The sequence below is a fragment of the Petaurus breviceps genome, unplaced genomic scaffold, assembly GCF_028583685.1.
Source record: "Petaurus breviceps papuanus isolate PSGF00001 unplaced genomic scaffold, PetGlider_PUasm1.0 90638, whole genome shotgun sequence".
NCBI lineage: Eukaryota > Metazoa > Chordata > Mammalia > Diprotodontia > Petauridae > Petaurus > Petaurus breviceps.
Window position 1 is genome coordinate 2,030,827 of NW_027187295.1, and position 21,789 is coordinate 2,052,615.

Below are 21,789 nucleotides of genomic sequence, written 5' to 3' on the forward strand. Positions count from 1 at the left end.
AGCTGGTGCTCTTACTCGCTGTGCTACCTGGCCGCCCCAGTAGTCTCATTTTCGTGGCCATTTGGAGTCATTGCTTGCTTCTCTTCTGATGAATGAGATTCAACTTCTCTCTTAAGTAAATTAAACTCTTTCTTGGCAAGATATAACATAACCAGGTCTTAGTAGCTGACAGAAATGGAATTCTCTCACAAAACTTGTTTGTTCAACAAACCTAAAAGTCTGTAGTTAAAAACTGGAGAATTATTAGTTTAGGGAAGCTTTCAGTCCAGTAATCTCTGAACCTTTGCATAGCTTCTAATTATTGTCTTTCTGATACTTAAAATCTTAGTTTCAAGTTAAACCTTTTCTCTCTAATCACAGTTATCCTTAGAATTAGGTTTGTGGCTAGATTTGTGGATTTCTAGACATGCTGACTTAAAACTTCCATAAGATTTATTCTAACTGAATTTAAGAACAGAATAACTTTTCTCTGTCTAATCATTTATATTATTTCCTTTTTTGATTATCAGGAAAATGGGACACACATTTTCCCAAAGTTTCTTCAGTGATTTGACTCTTATTCAATAGGCCTTATACTTTGTTTTTTAACCTAAGAATATAGGTGCAAAAGAACAATTTATCTTAAAATATCATAGTCTCTTGGCTCTTACAATTTTATGAAGATCCTAGAATGATTTTCTTTGTTCTCAGTTGCCACATTCAATAAGACACCAAAACCTGTTAGAACTTTTTCAAACCAGCTTTTTATGACCAAAACAAACAACTATGTTTTAACCACTGAGTAATACATTTTTCCATGAAGAAAAATCAGGAATATTTTCAATGTTAGCAGGCAGATCAGTTTGGAATCATGGTGCTCACTCAACTTCTGGGGTTGAGAAAGTAGTTAAATTCAAAGTTGGAACACGAGAGATCTGAGACAGCTATCTAAACTCAGGCCATGTATATACATAAACAAGTGAAGCAGTTTTAGGTAGACGGGAGGTTCCATGGGCCAAACTTGTGAAATGGCAAAAGGTAGGATTAGAGAAGCAGATAATCCATATGGAAAGTATATTTTCCTGTAATTGAACATCAAAAGAACAGTACACTACTCCGTAGGATTCCAAAAGTGCCTCTTAATGCCCTCTCTCTTTCTTGACTTCCTAGATCTTTTCAATCACAAACCCATTTTCTAAAGGGGACAGGAGTGGTTTGTACTTGGAAGTCTTAGTACTGAATGTACAGCAAATAAAGCCTACAAAAACTTATGGATATCAGGCGAATAGGAATCCTATTTGTCAACCAGTTTTCTGCTGATTCAATTTTTAATGCCATGATTTTTTAGGACTCCACTTAAGTCATATATTAATGTCTAAAGACATCCTGATCACTTCATGTTATTTTTGATAGTATTGTATTTTGCCAATTGCATGTAAAAGAAATGTTTGGTACCGATTTTTATAAAGCTTTAGGTTCTGAATTTTCTCCCCCCTTCTCTTCCCTTATCCCTCACAGTAATTTGATATAGGTTGTATGCATGCAATCATGTAAAACACATTTCCATATTAGTCATGTGAAAGAAGAAACAGAACAAAAGGAAAAAATGTGGAAAAAGTGAAAATAATATGCTTTGATATGCATTCAGAGTCTTTTGGAACTGTCTTGGATCATTGTTTTGCTGAGAAGAGTTGTCACTCATAGTTGATTATCACACAATGTTACTGTGTATGTTTTCCTGTTTCTGCTCACCTCACTTTCCATCAGTTCATGCAAATCTTTCCAGGTTTTTTTTAAATCTACCTGCTTGTCATTTCTTATAGCACAATGGTATTCCAATACATTTGTATATTACAACTTATTCAGCCATTCCCCAAATGATGGGCATCCCCTCAATTTCCAATTTTTTCCACCGGAAAAAAAAGAACTGCTATAAATATTTTGTATGTGTAGTTCCTTTTCCCTTTTCTGGCATTTATTTGGGAGATAGACCTAGTAGTGGTATTGCTTTGTCAAAGGGTATGCACAGTTTTATTGTCCTTTGGACTGAGTTCCAAATTGCTCTCCAGAGTGGATGCATCAATAACTCCATGTTCTTACAAGTTATTACAGCAAAGCCCAAATGATGGCAGGCTCCACCGAGTTAGAAAAGTTTCATGTCTTCATGTCTGGTCATGAAAAGTATCTCTATTTTCTGAGGACCAACTTAGCTGAGAGGAGAGGTTTATCACCAATATTCAAGAATAACAAACCTTTGGGGGAAGAAGACCTGCACCAGTGAAATTATAGAACCATAAAATCTTGATGTAATTAAACTTTCATGATTGTAAGTTTACTGACTAAAATGTAATATTGCCTAAATTCAATTTTTTTAATCTGACTCAAATACCCACAGGGGATCTCTTTATGTTAGCATATAAAAATTCAAAAAGGTCACAAAAAGGTATTGTTCTATTGGATCATATATTTTGGAAAGCTTAAATTTTTTATTGATTTTTATCTATGAATTTCAACTGTTACTAACTAAAAGATGTCAGTTTCTAATCATTTTAAAAATTCATCTTTCTACTTAGTAGAGATTAAAGATTAGCTTACATGTGGAAATCTAAAAGGTAATAACTGTAAGTGGGGAGGGCTGTGAATGAGGATGCTCCCAGATTTGGTTTGGGTGGATTTGGATTGGGGGGGGATTTCTTTCCATTATAAGGTCTTTTAGCCCTGGGAATTTCTGGTTTTCCATCATTATCAATCTGTAGTCACCAGCGTCTCTACCAACAATATACCTTTAATTTTTGGTGTTCGCAGTTAAGAGAGTTCTCCCTTCTCTATTATACAATTTAAAAAAAAAACAGAAATATTGGTATTTAACAAAAACCCACTTAAGAGAACTGTGCAATATTCAAGGTATTCAGAATTCCATTCATTTATTATTTAGTGATTCAATAAATCTGAGACTGAAAAAAGAGAGCAAAAAGCGAATAGGTATAGAGATGATTAGAGAAGATCAGAAAACAGTGAAGATGAAGCAATAAGGCTTATCTTCTTCTGAATTTCAGCATGCCAAAAAAGAGGGCCTTAGCCATGACATATATGTTTAAAAAAAAACTACAAATTTTAACAACAGATGAATTTCTTAGCCATTTAATTTATAGAAAATTAATTTACTAGTATATATGTTTGATCAAATATATACATATGTATGGACATGTATTTAAAATACTAGATATTCATTTTTCAAGCTACTTTTAAAAATGTGCATTGATAAAATTTTCATTGCTATTTAAATCAGTATTCTCCAATGGTTCCTTCCTATCTGCTACAAAGAATTGGATAAATATATAATTAGAGGAATTTTGATGGCTATAATTTACTCAACAGCCCCTAACAGCTTTTTTGCAGCTCTTATGAGCCATAAATATATATTTAGATTTTTTAAATACATACTTAGAGATTATTGGGGATACACATGATCTTTTGAAAATGAAGCAATTTGAGAATAACTTTAAAAAATAGCCTGCTTACCAATTTTGGGAAGCTATGAATTGAGGCCATATTAAAAAAAATTCCACAGAAGGGGCTCCTAATTTTCCTAAAAAGGGCCAACTTGAAGACACAATAACATTTAAAATAATATTAAAATCTAGTAGTAATAATTAATTCTTTATTTAAACTATTCAGCTTTGTCATAAACGATACATATTGGAGTCTGACATTTCTAGGCATTAAACTCTACACAAGATAATGGGGGTTTGTCATTGTCGCTCACCTGTTCAAAAAGTTCAGCCAATGCTTTCCCAATTTTAAGATCAGATATGATCTACTCAGTTCGACATTTAAAGCCCTTCATACCTGGCTTTGATATGCCTTTCCAGCTTTCTTATGTATTTCACTGCCCTTTACATACTTAGAAGGCCAGCTGAATCGAATGTCTTTGCTGATCCTCACACATGAGACTCCATTTCCAATTTCTGTAACTTTGTTCAGGCGTAGTAGGTATTGCTTCCCCATTGCCACCTGTTAAAAACCCCAGTTTCCTACAAAGCTCAGCTGAAGTCTTCTCTGTGAGACTTTTCCTGATCATCCTACCTGCTAGTACTTTCCTCTCTAAAAAAAATCATTTTGTGATTGTGTTTATGTGTATATATCAATCTATTGATCTATCTATATCTATATATACATATGCATATATGTATTTTAAAGTAAATGTTATCTTCCTTTTTATTATATAAGCTTTGAGGGCAGGGAGTGTTTGTGTGTGTGTGTGTGTGTGTGTGTATTATTCTTTGTTTCTAGCACTATACTTGATGCAGTTAGGTGGCATAGTGGATATAGCATCAGACCTGGAGTCAGGAAGACCTCCTTGGCCTTTGAGGACTAGATCAAGTATCAAATTTTATTTATATTGAATTGCTTAAGATTGCCTATTAACTACTTTTAACTACCATAGAGGGTGCCCAGCTCCTTCTAAGCCTGCTTCCTAAAGGAGCTGTATTTTTCTTTATAAGCTCTATAGCAGTGGTACCAAATTCAATAAAAAGGGGGGGTCTACTAATCCATATATAAGGATCCCTATGGGCTGCATATTGATGTAGTTTTAACATGTAATATTTTCTATGTTTTATCTTATTTTATTTTGTTAAGTATTTCCCAATCATATTTTAATATTTCAGGTGGCACTTGAGAGCATGCCATGGGCTATAAATATTTGACACCATTGTTCTAGAACATATATTTTAGGTCTCTTTCAATTCTAGTATTCAAAAATAAAGCAGATATTAGAAATGACAAGCAGGATAATTTCAGAAGAACCTGGACTTGCATAAATTGATACAAAGGGAAGTGAGCAGAACTAGGAAAATATTGTACATAGTAATAACGATATTGTATGAAGAACAACTGTGAATGACTTAGCTATCCTCAGTAGTCCAATGATCTAAGAAAATTCTAAAGGACTCATGATGAAAAATTCTATTCACCTCCAGAAAAAGAACCGATGTCATCTGAATACAGACTGAAGCATAATATTTTTTACTTCCTTATATTTTCTTCCTTCCTTTTTTCTTTCTTTCCTTCTTATTTTTGAAGGTTTTTTTGCACAAAATGATTAATATGGAACCATTTTTCATGATTGCACATGTATAACCTATATCAGATTGCTTATTTCAGGGATGGGGGCAGGGGGAAGAGGAATGGATAGAATTCAGAACTCAAAATTTACCAAAAAGGCACATGTTAAAAAAAATTTATGTGTAATCCGGGAAGGATAAAATATTATTTAAAAAATGAAGCAGAAATGCAGGGGCAAAATTTTATAATATAGATCCTGATTGGCTCTATGCTCTGACTTTTCTATTCATATATTGCTGTGATTGATGATGATGATGTTGTTGCTGTTGGTCCTTTATACTCAAAAAGGGTCACTGACATCGTGATATTGGGCTCAAGGTACCATATGGTTGATTGTGAATAATCAGTTCAATACTAGCATGGAAGGCTCTACCATAGGTTGGGCACAAATAGTCCATTTGAGCATTTAAACTGGGGATATCTCTAAATGTGCATATCTTAAATTTCCTTTATGCTATTGTGATTCTACTTTGCTGGTAGAAAACAACACCTTGTTGGATGGGGACAAACCATGCTGGGCGTCCTATGATAGTAACACCAATGTCTCGCAATCAATACTTCAGAGAGAACTTAACAATGTCCTTCTTGTGCCACATGTTCCACAGTGTACCACTTCTTCTGACCCCCATGTGAGTGCTCAACATGTGCTAGTTCTCCATAACATATTCTTTGGGGTAAATGTATGCCTACCAGCTAAGCATTTGCAATGCTCTGAACAAAGTTGTGAGAGAGAAGAGGTATTAGGCTGCCTACCAAACAAGCTATTAAGTTGACTTCACTGTTGTACACCTGTGAAACCTGGCTAGTCTATCAATGCCATGTCAGAAAATTGAACTGCTTCCATTTCAATTGTTTTAGGAAGATTCTGAAAATTATCTGGTAAGATAAGGTGCCAAACACTGAAGTCCTCTTTCAAACTAAATTGCAAAGCATTCATACTCTACTCTGAAGAACATAGCTCAGATGGGTTGGCATGTAGTCCAAATGCCAAATGTACTTCTACCTAAAAGACTATTTTTTCATATATTGCTAAGTATATAGGGGAGGATCTTGTTTCTAATTGTTCTGCCTTCATTAGAGGCTTTAAACAAAGACTAAATGACCATTTGCTTACTCTATTATGGGGATGATACTGAAAGAAAGGGAAAACGTTTCAGGCATTATTGATCCCAAAACATGATGACTGAGAAGATATTAATAACTACTTACCTATGGATGGGTTACCACCTGAAATAGTGGAGAGAACTGCTGGTGTGAATCAATGAAATCACAGAGTCATTTTTATATTTGAAGGAGAAAATGTAAACTTTTTAAAATCCTATAAATGGATTTGATGACAGGTTTTCTCCCTTCCCTGTGATTATTTACCCTTCCTATTCCTTGTGTATCAACTATATCACACATATATATTATCTTTGACTTAATTCACCTTTGGATATCATTTCACTGGCTTCCCTGTGTTGGTAAAGACAGCTGCTTCTTTCATTTTCCTTTTGAGTCAGCAAGATTCTAGCTCTGTGTAGTGTTTCTGTAGCTCTGCTTCTCCATGATCCATCCTATACTGTCTTCTCCTCAATGAGAGATATGCCCTGGGAGTCATAAATTCACATCTGTTTTCTCCTAATCATAGCTCTTTAAGAGAAAAAATAACTCTGATCTCTCTTTCCTCCTAGTTCTCTAATCTGCCCCTCAAGCATGCAGCTAGGGTTAGTTGCTTATTTTACACACTGTGGTTTTCTAGTTGCATTTATTTATTTAACAGCCTTGCAACTTCAAAGTTATGCTAGGCTCCTGACTCCCCACCCTACCCCCCCAAAAAAAAAATCATATCCAATTGAACAAAAAACATGTAATTTTCTTTCTTTGGTTTTCTTTTCTTTTTTGGAGGGGAGAAGGGAGGGAATTTAGGATTTTGACTTGCCCAAGGTCACATGGTTAGTAAGTGTGTCGAGTGTCTGAGGCCAATTTTGAATTCAGGTCCTCCTGACGCCAGGCCAGTGCTCTATTCACTGTGCCACCTAACCACCCCTTGTCACTTTTATTTTTTATTAATTTGTATTGTTAAATATTCTAATAGTATTATTTCAATATAATTAGTTTCCTTTATAATCCTATGTGTCTTATTTTTTTTTAAATTTAAAAAACATTCTGAGAAGGGATCTACAGGCTTCACAAGGCTGCCATTAAAGAAAAAGAGGTTAATAATTTTAAAAGAGGTTAAGAATTTACATAAAACTATAAATAATATAGAGCAGCTAGGTGGTGTAGTGGATAGAGTACCAGGCTTGGAGTCGGCAAGACTCATATTCCTCATTTCAAATGTGGAATCAGATATTTTCTATCTCTGTAAACATGGGCAAGTCATTTAATCTTGTTTACCTCAGTTTCCTCATCTATAAGATGAATAGGAAAAGGCAAAACACTTCTACATCTTTGCTAAGAAACCCCAAATGGGGTCACAAAGAGTCAGACATGATTAAAAATGATTGAACAGCACCATAAGTAATATACAATAATTTAAAGTCTCACCTCTCTAAGGAGTGTTGACATTTTACTAGGAATTGATTCCCTAAACTACAGTAGCTTAATGATGAATATTTAGGGGTAGCAGGTCAAGGTAAGGACTTTGGGGCCTCCTCCAAACTCCAAAATATAAGATCATCCCTGACTCTTTCATGGTCCCATTTTGTCCAAATCTAGAATATTACCCTACAAAGTCTACTCTCAATCATGTGTAAAGCCCAAATTACATCCTTACTTTGTTTTAAAAGTCACCAGATCATGCTGTATGGTGACATGATTCAAAAATCCATGTTACCGCCCAAGGAACAGGGCCCAAGAGAGTCTTTCCTGATGAAGTTCCAGCTGTTTGTTACCTTGCTAGGACCTCCTGGGTATATAGGATGGTACTTCTCATCATGTATATGTTATCTTCCTATGGAGAAAAAATTAACCCCAAGGGGAGTATATACTCTATTTGTAAGCCATCAAATCATAGTATGAATATAATCAATAAACATCCTATTACTGGATAAAAATAGTCAATAACAATCATGTCCCTAAAAACAATCTGTGATTAGGTACCATATAATGATCCTGCTTCAGGCAAAAACTACTTGCACTTGCAATGTTTTCATCACTGAAAAATAACTAATCAATTCATTAATGTATACTTACTAACACAAACCCTTCCCAATTCATCTTTCACATGCAGAGTACTTTCTCTATTTAATTAAGCACACCAACTAAGGTTTTTCACCTTTGACTCATAAATTTAAACAAAGCTACTTAGAAAAAAATATGAATATATATTCTTTGACATTATATCTAGTCCAAACTTCCTCTTTTCTCCATTATGACATGATCCTAGTCTTAACTCCAGTCCTACTATACTTTCCAGCTCATTCTCATCTTTCCATCCCATTCAATTATACCCAACCTTAGTTTCTTTTGGACTTTCTCATTTCTGTACTATCCCAGATGTATACCTACGTCTTTCTCCTTCTGATTAAACTTTTGACCTATGACAAGACACTGGTTCAGTGATGATGTATCAGCAAAACATGGGATCGGGGTGGACCTTTACAGATTTTTATTAACTGGTCCATGTGATAGCATCTGTTAACTTATGAGGTCAGGAGGGCAAAGAGGTCTACTTCTTCATATACTAGCGCAGTAACATTCGGGGCTGACTGAATATAAAAGTATATCCAAATGTGTGCTGATAAATATTTGACTATCAAAAAATAAAATAAAATCATGGCACATTTTTGTTTAATTTTCATTATGAACATTTTCTTAAGTCTAGAAAATAAAAAAAAATATTAGATCAAGTATTGATTTTTAGTGTTTGCTGATTTCTGAAGTGTAAATGCTTGCAAAAAAAAAATCAGTTATTGTGAGCTGGTTTGAACTGGCTCTAACATACCCCTGTATCTCTCTGAATTTATTCTTCTTGCCACAACAAAGTATCAAGTTTCAGTAGAGTAGTTGCCCTGTTCTCTGTTATAGAGTAGTTTGTTGTTGGGTTTTTTTTTTTAATTTTCTAGAACACACTTTGTTGGTTACTTTCTGGGTTAGAAACCGATTGCAGTATACTTCAAAATTAGCAGATGAAGCTCTCTTTCCTGGTAAATTGCATCTCAGTAGCCTGTAAAATATCATGATTCCCTTTTTCCTTCTCTAATACTCTCTCTCTGTTTCTAGATATAATTGGAGTAACTTTCTAGTCTAAATTTTAAGTAACAGATATTATAGAAATCAATTCGTGTAATTCTGAATACTTGGCGATTAATTTAAATGCTTTTAAGCAGAATTAATTTAACTAATTGTTGTGAGTTTTAACCACTTTGTTTCTGAATACTTTAATTTGTGACCTGAGAACTTATAAGTTTTCATCTATTAAGAATGATATTTTTCATCACCCTCTAGATCTTCAAGGGACTATTACAGAAGTCATTATTATTAATATTTTGTTAATGTAGAAATGGATTTTTTTCTTTTAGACATATATTCTCCATTTTAATTAAAAAACTAAAGTCCACAGTAGCTACACAAAATGATCTATGTATTTCTGGCTGGATTTAGAACATTATGGTTGGCATAGAACTACACACTTTTTTTTTTTGTTTTGTTTAGTTTGGACTGGACCTTGGGGAAATGAGGGCAGTGAGATCGGTTGCCCCTCACTTCACTAAACTGTTATATTATTGGACCATATATAAATAGGGTGCCATCCTGCCATAATCAGATATTCTGGTGAGGCATAGCTAGTAGTGAAGTATAATCATATTTTCAGATAGCTAATGTTATAACAAAAAAGGCAGCATATAATTATTATAGTAATTTAATTCAACAAATATTGAAGACAAAAGTAAAATTGTTCCTGTCTTCAAGGAACTTATATTCTACTGGACATTTTTCTGGCATATCCCCTCACACCCAGCCTGGACTATTAGTAGAGATTCTGGTTCTAGAAAATGACATGCTATCTTTAATAAAAATTCTATAAGCTCCTGGAATGCTTGATAATTTCCAAACTTTCTCAATTATATTTAGTAGTCAATTCTTATTTCAATATGCAAGGTACAATTTCCAACTAAAATCTCATCTCCTACAGGAAATCTGGCTAAATCCCTCTTTTTTATAGTGCCTTCCCTTTATTTATTATCCCTTTCTCATCCTGTATATAGCTTGCTTTGTATAGATTTCTTTGCATGTTGTCTTCCCAGCTAGATTGTAAGTAAGCTCCCAAAGGGCAGGGGCTGTCTTTTGTCTCTTTTTATATCTCTAGAACTTAGCACAGTGCCTGCTGAATAGCAGGTACTTAAGAAATGTTGATTGATTTATTGACATTCAAGACCAGGGATACAAATATAGGTGTGATGCAGTTCCAGCTTTTAAGAACTAAACAAATCTAAGAGGGGAAAATACATACAGGTAAGTAACTATGATAGATGAGAGAGGCAAACACAGGATATGTCTAGGTAAAGTGCTGTAGAAAAATTTTAAAAGTAGGCATATAATCCAAAGAAGGTCAAATATATATTGTGGATATTCCAAAATATTTGAAGCAGCTCTTTTTTTTTTGTAGCAGCAAAGAAACAAAGTAGGTGTCCATCAACTAGGTAATAGTCAAAATGAATGAAATAGAATAGTATTGATCTATAAGAAATGAATGCAAGGAGCAGCTAGGTGGTACAGTGAATAGAGCACTGGCCCTGGAGTCAGGAGGACCTGAGTTCAAACCCGACTATAGACACTTAACACTTCCTAGCCATGTGACTTTGGGCAAGTCACTTAATCCAATTACCCAGCCTTTCCACCTCCAAAATGAAAAAAAGAAAAAAAAAGAAATGATTGTAAAGAATTCAGAGAGGCAGAGAAAGACATGGATTAGTAAAGACCGAATAAAGTGAGAATAACTAAAAAAGGACATGCATAATGATTACAATTGAAATGAAATAAAAACATATTAACAAAATGAAGCAATGTTGTCTAGCTATAATAATCAAGCTTCACTTCAAATAAAAGCCAAGAAAATGTATTCTTCTCCCTTCTTTACAAGGGAGGGGAACTATGAATGTGAAATACTGTGTATAATACCGAGCAGATGAATACAATAGTTAGTTTTGCTTAACATTTTTTTCTCTCTTTTTTGTTATAAACAATGATTTTCTTATGTGGGGATATATTATATATTGTGAAAAATAAATGATGTCAAAAACAAATGCTAGCAATAATTCTCAAAGCTACCAGTGGTAGTAGAAAGCAGGAAAAGAACTAGAATAGAAAAAAATTTGGTTTCTCTGAAAATAGTATATATGAAAACAAGTTGCAATGGAAAAGGATGGAAAGGAGGGTTGAGATAGCTGATTTGGAACCAATAATATTATCAGAAATTTACATTTTATTTGATCAGCACTGAGAAGTCTAGGGAAGCTGTTGAGTTGGAGAAGTAATGTCACAATTATTTGTTAGGAAAATACATCAGGCAATGTTTATGAAGGCTGTACTGATCAGGCTTAGAAACCGGTTTTCCTGATTTCTAAGCGTAGTCCCCTTCTAAGTTCACTCACCTTGGCAGTATGTATTCCAGAGATGTACACATTGATAATGAGGTTAAAGCACACATTACCAGAGCTAGTTCAGTGTTCAGGAGGCTCCAAAGGAAAGTGTGGGAGAGAAGAGTAGACTGATTACCAAACTGAAGATCTATAGAGCCATTGTCCTGACCTCATTGTTGTATGACTCTGAAACCTGAACAGTATACCTACACCATGCCAGGAAACTGAATTGCTTCCATTTGAATTGTCTTAGGAAGATTCTGAAGATCATCTGGGAAGATAAAATACCAGACACTGAGGTCATTTCTCGAACTTAACTGCCAAGCATTTAAACGACTGCAGAGAGTGCAACTCTGATGGTCTGGCCACAGTGTTTGATTGCCAAACATACACTTGCCAAAAATACTATTTTATGGAGAACTCACAGGGCAAGTACTCATGAGTTCAGAAAAAGTTATACAAGGACATTCTCATGGTCTCTCTTAAGGACTTTGCAATTGATTGTGACATGGAAGACACTGGCACAGGGACCCCCCCCAACATAGCCTTCATCAGAGAAGGTGGTGTATTCTATGAGCAAAGCAGAAATGAAGTAGCTCAAAAGATACGTGAGATGTGTACATTTACAAAATTAACTCCAAATGTTCACATGTACTTTGTGTCCAACCTGTGGTAGAGCACTCCTAGTTCGTCTGATCAGCCACAGTTGTAATTCTTTTTTTTTTTTTTACCCAAAAACTTTGTTTTATTTGGAACACGTCACTGGAGCCTCATGACAAAGAGGGGGAGAAGTTAACTCCTCTTTGACTGGTTGGGAATCAGACTCATGACAAATGAAATGATTTGCTCAGGAAGATGATGTCAGCAGTGGGCAGAATCCAGAACTCTATCTTGATCTTGGGTTTCATAGGGTAAGCCACTCTCCTGAACAGGGACAGAGCCACACCTGCTTGTGCAGGAAGTTTGGGACTGGAGGATAGCTTGAATTGAGGGTCTCGAAATCAAAGAAGGACCAAAGGTAACATAGGGCTTCTGAGCCAAGTCCAGCACCAATACGCTGGGACCTCAGGGGCTGCCCAAGGAAGAGGGAACTGGTCCCGGATGGGCAAACAGAACACATTAAAACTTCCACACCAATCAGCATTGGGACTGGGCTCATGAGTGGCCTTGGTACTTCTAATCCAGACAAGAGAAGGAGACCCAGTCTCCCCACTCCCCACAAAAGAGAGTAGTAGAACACCTGTCCCCTGAGGCTTGCTTTACTCCTAATTTTCAGCTACAGAATAATTTAACACTGCAAATGATGGTTGCCTATTTATCTAAATCACAAAACACCCTTTCCCTTCTAAGAGATGGGTTGTCACACATAGTGCTATGAGGGAGTAGGCAGAGTAATATGAAAGAGGCCAACTCTCAAAGCTATAATTGAAAGTCGTGATAGAAATGACAAAGCTGTTGTTTCAAACTGGATGTTTAAGAAATGAGCTTTTCCTTATCGTTTTCTCTTATAGGACATATATGTATAAATACTTGCACGCGCGCACACAAACACATACACATGAGGGAGAGGGAGACGAGATTTTCCTGGTTATTCTACAAATGCACATCACCCAAATGAATAGAAGTGGAAGCCCTTATGGTTCTAAGAACTTCATTTCTTAGAACCCTGATGGTTCTAAGAACTTCATTTTTGACTCCTGCTATCCAGTGACTTGGCTCTGATGGCCCCAAAGCACCTTTCCAGGTCCAGAAAGTTTTGGTAAAATTTTTCAACAGTATCTTCATCCAGATCCATCTTCTGAGGGTTTACATAATTGTTTCCAAGACCCGTGGTAGCACTGTGATATTTGGTCAAGGGATTCAGAAACTCAGGCTTTTGTCGGAAAAGCCATAACAAGACTTCTGCTCCATTGTAAGGTGTGGTTGTTAAAGAATTTACAAAAAAGCACAGTCAATAAATGGAGTCAATAGTGTCCAGAGGAAAGGTGGCAGAATTCCGGATGTCAGATTGGTCACCACAACTCCTGGGAACACAACACTGGAGTACAGACCCTGTTGGTTAAAATTCCTGTTCAGAGCCAGACTCAGAAGGTCAGTGGCATATTTGGAAGAGCTGTAGGGTTCATGGCCTTTGACGTGCTGGAAATCTTCTAGGCTGAAATTAGATTTTTGGGTGTTGCTGGAAGACATCCAGATGACCTGAGATGGGATGTCAGGATGACAAAGAAGAGGCTCCAACTCCCGAATCAGAATAAAGTGGCCGAAAACACTGGTTTCAAACACCTCCTGCAGTCTGTCTTTGGTGACCCTGTCATCCTGCGTTAACAGACCTTCAGCCATGGAGAATATGTGGAATGCTTTTCTTGAGAAGAGGCCAGAAAAAAGTGCTTTTAAATTCAATTGAGCATTTGGCATAATCCCAGCATTCATATAGATGTAGTCTAGACATTCAAACCTCTGTTGGAGTTCTCTTGAGGCCTGGAACACAGACTTCAGGTTACTGACATCTATCTGAACGAGTGTGATCTCCGCTCTGGGGTGAGAAGGCAGCAGGGAGACGCGGGCATCTTCGGCCTTTCCCAGGTTCCTGCAGGCTAAGCACAGATGATGTCCATTGTCTTCAGAGAGCAGCCTTTCGTAGAGGGCCAAGCCAGTGCCACTGCTGGCCCCGGTGACCACCACCACCTTCTTCATTGCCCTGAACCTTGAAAGTCGCTAGACAGCAGTCCGGTTAAGGAGCATTTTATCTGGTACCCATAGCGTGCACCTCGACACACTGTAATTCTAACTTGATTCTAACATAGTGATGTCATTTTGATGCTCTTTGAGAACAAAAGAAAGCACCCAAGCACTACACCATATAATGCAAGTTGTAGTGGAAAACATTTTTTTTCCTCAACTCCCATCTTGCTCCCCAGCACCAAGTAGGAAATTTTGTATGCTGAATATTTGTAAACCTTATATTAAAATATGTAAGGTAAAACAGGGGACAAAAAAGCACATTAAAATTAGTCCATAATCATATTACTTTTCTTCTAGTCTAGTATAACAATAGAATTCTAAAAAAAATAAAATTGCAGGACACAAACCTTAGGTGTCAACTTGTCACCATGTTACATTTAAAGTAGTTATTAAAATCATTATTCTATCAACTTGTGAAGTTTAGATACACCAAATATAGCAACCTGGTTTAATTGCTCATTGCTTTACAGTGAGTGAAAGAGAAAGTGGAGAAAGGAGTATATGAAACTGCATGTTATCAAGACACACTCAAAGATCTTTTTTCCCATCAAAAGACAATTAAAAATAATTCTCAGCATGACTATAGAATAAATTAAGACATATTTGGTCAATTTAGACTTCTCTGAAGAATAAGGAAAACACAATGCCTGTCTATAGAACTTTAAAAAATAGATTATTAGACAAGGCCATATTAAAAAGTACAATCAGCATGACATTGCATTTTTTGTATGAATAGTTTTACTCTTGGCAATTAAATAGAATGTTTCATTGAATATTTGGATTGTCATTATTGAGGTTGAAATACAGTATTTGAGGGGGTGGCTAGATGGCACAGTGAGCAGAGCCCTGGCCCTGGAGTCAGGAGGAGCTGTGTTCAAATGTGGCCTCAGACACTCAACATAACAAAACTAGCATGTGACCTTGGGCAAGTCACTTAACCCCAGTTGCCCTAACTTCCCGCCGTCAAAAAAGCAAAAAATAAAAATACAGTATTTGTATTTAACTTACAAATAATGAGCAAGATAGTCAAGGGAACACCCTTTTAAAATCCCTCGGTTTCCCAGTTAAATATTGGGACTTACAGATTTGTCCTAAGATCAATGTGTTTTAATGAACAAAGAAAAGAAAATATACTGAATCCTATGTTTAGATTTATATTTAGAATAATGTGGGCATAAAATTGAGTATCTAGATTTCTGAAATATGGTTATTTTTCTATGCTTTATTTATTTATAATTGCATTTAGTCATTGTAAAATATAACTCATCAAGTAAACAAATATTTACTAAGTGTATACTATGTGTATACACTATACTAAGAACTTGGAATACTAAGAAAGTAAACAAAAAAATTGACTTGCTTTCTAAAAGCACATAATCTAATTAAGGAAAACATATAGATATCCAGATTCCAGAAAAGTTCCCTTACAGTAATTTTGTGCATCTGTTGGTTGCATGATACCATAATTTGAAAATATCTATAATGTCTTTCAATTCTTTTTGGTACTACAAATATTCTAGTCTTACAAAGCTTAAATAAAAATAATTAAATTCTCCTTTCATTAAGGATAGAAAAGTTTAATTGTATCTTTATGATTGAACTGGCTTTATTTTCTCTGTAAATTTTTTATTTGTAAGGAGGTTGGATTAATTTATGAACTGTTCCATATCTTTCGCAGAACTGTCCTTAAATCATTAAAATTTGAAGACCTAAATGATCTTCCAACTAGATTCATAGACACATAGAAAAGTAAAACATACCTTGCAATATAAAAATCAAATGACTTATGAGATAATGCAACATACCACTTAAAATAAATTTACCTAATATGTATAATTTTGAATATTTTGTTAATGCATAGCAGGTATATGTACATATATTGATCAGAATGTGAATAACAGGGCAGCAATTGTGAACTCTGCATTGGAAGAAATCTAAGAAGTTCTGATCACAACATTCCTTGGATTTTTGTGAAGCCCATATTTTTTTAGTTCTTAATAGTAGGCAATATCAGAAATTTGTCTTTTACTGAAAATTTGCTGTGGTCTCCCAGAGTTTGATTTTCTAGGTTGTTAAACACAATTGCCTTAGCTGTTTTTTTTTTTGTTTTTGTTTTTTTATGAGTGTAGAGACAGTCTCCAGGTAATAAGAGCACTATCCTAAGCTGGCTTTGTAGATCAAAATCATGGAATCAAATAAGATATCTGTAAATAAAAGGTCTACAGACAATGTTCTGAGGGAAATCATGTTAAGGAAAGGATTTGATAGGGGTGAGAGAGTATATCAAATGAACAATTACAGATTGTTAAAGACACAAGATAGAGCCATATTTGATTGCATATAAACATTTTAAATAATCTTTCTACACAGACAAAATCAATATCCTTCACTACTTTTTCTGGCATAAATAATATCATACTCTAGATAAATTACTATATAGCTCTAGTAGGTGATACAGGATAATGAAATGAAATGGGAATGGGAAAATAAGACTGAAGAAAGAAAACATTTTCACAATAGTAAGTGGACATATCGTGGGTCAAAATGAGAGGAGTAATAATGTAGACTGGACAAGAAATATCGATAACCTAATCATACTAACAACAAATTAGCTACCATTTATATATCAATAGCTAGGTGGTATAGTGGATAGAACACGGATAGAACACTGGGAATGGAATCAGGAAGACTGAGTTCAAATCTGCCTCAGATACAAGTTTCTTAACCTCTGTTTGCTTCAGACTCTTCATCTGTAAAAAGAATAATAATAAGACCTGCCTCCTAGGATTACTGTGAAGATCAAATACGATAATAATTGTAAAGTGCTTAGCACAGTGCCTGGCACATTGTAGGTGGTATATAAATGTTAGCTATTGTTATTATTATTATTATTACTATTCATACACAAATGAATAAATTTATCATTTATATCATACACGTATATGCGTGTGTATATACACACATAACACATGGAATATTTGTGTGTATAATATATATATATTGCACATATGATTTTGGTGAGCATATATATATTCATACATGTATTGTATTTGAAAAATATACATTGATATAATAGATATGTGATTTTAAGAATGTGGGTATTTCTTGTATCAGAACAGATCATATCTTAACTATGACTTTTCTTTCTGCTCAGTTTTTTTTCCATGTTCTACCATTAATCCTCTACAAAATGTTCATGCTAGAGATCTTCTGTTATTTCTTCCTATTCAGTCATCTTTGGCAATAAGACAGTTAACAACTTTCATCAAGTTGTCTTCTAGCTCTTTGTAATCAGTCTAGGAGAGCAGAAAAATGTGAGCTGTTCCTAACATGGTTTAAACCAAGAGAGTGACTTTTTGAAAGACTGGTACCCAGTGTGTAACATGAGCCAATGGCTTTCCATTGCTAATAGAGCAACATCCCCTTAAGTTGAAACTATGTTTTCCAAATAAGTCACATGAAGTGAATTAAGGAGATATTTTGTTTTTATTAGGAGGTAAGAGTTCCCAATTATTCAAAACTTGATTCTTTCATGGGAAAGTGAGATGATTTTCCTATTTGGTGGAGAATGGAAGTTAAAAAATATTACCTTACCCTGGGAGGGCGATCTCAGACACAAGCTTGTATTCTAGAAAGAAGGAACATGGCTAGGATCATATGACCTAATTTAGCCAGAAGTATTAGGTGGAATTTCAAGACATAAGTCTTTTAAGTTCTTTATTTTGATCTCCCTGGTGTCTCCCTCCCCCCTCTTTTTTTCACCTCGTTGAAGAGAATATTCCGCTTTCTTATGTTATCCCTTTACTCTATCTGGATAGCAGGAGAACAGAAACTCTCTCTCTCTCTCTCTCTCTCTCTCTCTCTTTCTTTCCCTATACTGCTTCTCTTTCTTTTCAGATAAGCAAGATAGCAGAGGCTTAGTTCTATTCTGATTTTATCTTTCTTCATAGAGTGTTACTCCTCAGCTTTTCAATTCTTTCATAGGTCAACCTGGCATTAGAATAAATATTAATTTGCTGTCCACTGACTTATTGTTCTGAAAGTGGGAAGTGATGGTAGAAGATGTGGATATAAAGATTATACAAAAAGACCCCTGTTCTTCTTCCAATAGTAGTTTCTCTAAGTCTTTTATTCTATTTTGAGATATCATTATGGTACTTTATCTGTCCTAATATCTTTCAAAGTGCTTGGAACAGTATAGGTGCTATATAAATGCTTATTCCTTTCCCTTCCTCTTTCCCCATCTATATGACCAATGCACATGCCTTTCTGATAAAATACATTCTGAATTATATCCCTTATGCCATTTCTTTCATGTAAGACAAGACTGGAAATATGTCTCAATGTCTTTTCACCCACTAGGTGATCTCCAACTTTCTTTTACTTGTCTTTAAAAAAAAATAACCATTCATCAAGTATTTATTAATCACTTATACTATTCTAGGCACTGTGCCAAGTCCCAGGGACAAAAGAAAGCAATCAAAATATTTTGGTTGGTATTTTAGTGTATGTTGGGGAAGACACATAATAAGTTACATAAGAAAGGATGGAAAGTAATTTGAAAGGAGAGGTAAATAAGTCTGGGAGGTACTGGTAACAACCTCCCACAAAATGTAGGTAGGATGTTAGATGAGTCTTGAAAGAAGCCAGGACAACTAAAAGTAAGAAATAAATTAATAGAGTAATCCAAGTATGAGATATTGCAACTGCAGTGTAAGATTCTACGTACAGCAAGTGGACCAGAGTAGGGGTAGAAAGTAGAGTGGCCTCACACAACATATAGCCCCTGGGCTGCTCGTGGCCTGCAGGCTGTGTTGGGCAAGCCTGCTGTAGGGTATGGAAGTCAGGTTATGAGGAACTTTAAATGCCAAACAAAGAAGTTTATATTTAATCTTGAAGATAATAGGGAGGCACTGGAGGTCACTGAGCTGGAGGCTGAGATAGTCACACCTGCATATTAGGAGTATCACCTTTTCAGTTAAGGAGAAGATAGGTTAGAGCAAGAGAGAGAGGGTGTGATTTCATTGTCTTATAAAGAGTGGATGATGGTTTAACTAGGGTATTATTTATGTGAATAGTGAGAAGTGGTAATATAAGGGAGATATTATAAAGGTAGAAATGACAGGATTCGGCAGTAGTTTGGATATGCAGAGAGGAAAGTGAAAAATCAAAGATAATGACAAAGTTGCAAGCCTAGGCGACTAGGAATATAGTCATACCCTGAACAGGAATTGTGTTTATCCTTAATTTTCTAAGAGGACCATAGCATCATGAAAATGATGACATGACTTGCAGTTGACTTTGAGGGAGGAAGGGCTATGCAAGGTTACAAGTCTCATTTTCTCCTCCAGAGTCATCTGGATTCACTGATCAGATATTCCTCAAGATGACTGAACATGGCTCAGGATGCAATGGGAGATCCTGGCCCTTTTAGGCTAAGGCCTTTTCAAGTACTCACTTAGAATTAGGGTTGCTATTCCCCTCCCAGCTTGATTATTTTTTTTTAATTTTTTTTTTCTAATTAAAGGGACCATCCCTTGATTCACTTCTTAAAGAGACCTATTGACTGAATGGGTGTTACCTCACTCTAAGAGAGGACCTAAAAGGGCCTGAACATGAATAGAGGTGTTCAGAAGGAGGGAAATATGTGGGTGTTTTTTTTTTTGTTTGTTTGTTAGAGGGAAAGTTTTAAGGGGGAAAATGACCTGTTTTAGATGTGTTAAGTTTGAGAAGTCTACAGGACATCCAGATCAAAATGCCCAAGTGGTAGTTGGAGATATGACTTTAGTTCACACTAGAGCTGGATATGTACCTCTGGGAATCATATGTATACAGATGATAATTGAACCCATAGGAGCTGATGAAATCACAAAATGAGATAGCATAGAGAGGACTCAAGGCAAAGCCTTGTGGGAATGCTCAAGAGTAGTGGGTATGATATGAATAAAGAATGAGCAAAGAATGCTAGGAAGAAGTAGTTAGCAAGATGAAAGAAACCATAAAGAACAGTATCACAAAAAACTAAGAGAGGAGAGAATACTCGGGAACAAAGGTGATCTGTGTAATTTCAAATGCTTTGAAGTGATCAGGAAGGATTAGAATTATTAACAATTAGATGAGGTTATTAACAGATCATTAGTAATTTTGGAGAGAGCCATATCAGTTGAATGATAGGGTCTGAAGAAAAACTGTGGAGGGTTTAGAAAAGAGTGACATGAGAAAAAGTGGAAGCAGAAAAGGTAGCCAACTTCATCAAGGAGTTTAACTATGGAGAGGAAATAGATTAGATGTAAACTGACTATGATGACAAGAGCAAGGGAAAGCCTTTAAAGGATAGGGGAGACATGAATTTTTTATATAGCATTAAAGAAGTCAATAGGTAAAGAGATATTGAATACAATTCCTCACATATGATATTGTTTTGATATTCTCAAATATACAACATCTCTATGGCAATATTTACTTTTTTAAAAGGGGCATGTGTGTGTATATGTGTGTAAATAACTATAAGTGGATGAATTCGTAAGTGTGTGCCAAGGAGCTCATTGGAAAATGTTCAGGGACACAGCTTGGTATAGAGGAATTAATACTAGACTTAGAGTCAGGATGGCCTGTGTTCAAGACACACATAAGGTAACTTATCACTTCTCAGCCCCAACTTCCTTAACTGTCTAAAGGTTCTTTTTAGTTCTAAATAGATGGCAATATGATCCTGTCCCTAAATATAATCCACCCTGTTCTTTCCTTCCTTTTTAATTATACACCCAATTCATTGTCTGGTGAGTGTACTCATCTTAGATATGTATATGGATTTACTATCTCAATGGGCTGACTTTAAAAAACCATATAATAGTGCAGACAATAGGCATTTGTCAACAATTTAATCATATGTGAACAATAAGTGTGATTTATTTTGAAACATCATGTATCTCATTGAGGAAACCTTATGATATTCTAAATATTAGTGTTGTAACACAAGAACATCCACAAATGGGTAAATTTGGATCATATTTATGAATTTAAATTATATAATAAATTTAAGGAATTTATGAATTCCTTCTTACATTTACATTACATGAGAGATGTGAAAGACATCCTTCATGGCAGTATGAACACCTTCAGAAGATATTCATCTCCTTGGCATTGTTTTGACTTCTTTCAATCAGTTAAACTTTTGAAGAATGTGATGGTCATTAATGTCAAAATCTTAACCTTTTAAAATTTCTCTTTCTTTGATATTGTTGGTTTCATTGAATAGTTTTCAGTGAAAATGTGACAATACATAAATACCACACACATATATAATGAATAAAGATGCAACATGAATTTTAATTATTAAGGTAATCTATGAGCGTATAAATGAATGCTCTCTCCA

At 35.2% G+C, this 21,789-nt stretch overlaps 1 protein-coding gene and 1 pseudogene across 1 annotated transcript in view; one reads left to right on the forward strand and one right to left on the reverse strand.

Annotated features, from left to right (window-relative positions):
- The window catches only part of ZNF804A (zinc finger protein 804A), a 460,506-nt gene that overhangs the window by 287,122 nt on the left and 151,595 nt on the right, over positions 1 to 21,789 (forward strand). The window lies entirely within an intron of this gene.
- On the reverse strand, positions 13,093 to 14,434 carry LOC138143286 (3-keto-steroid reductase/17-beta-hydroxysteroid dehydrogenase 7 pseudogene; annotated as a pseudogene).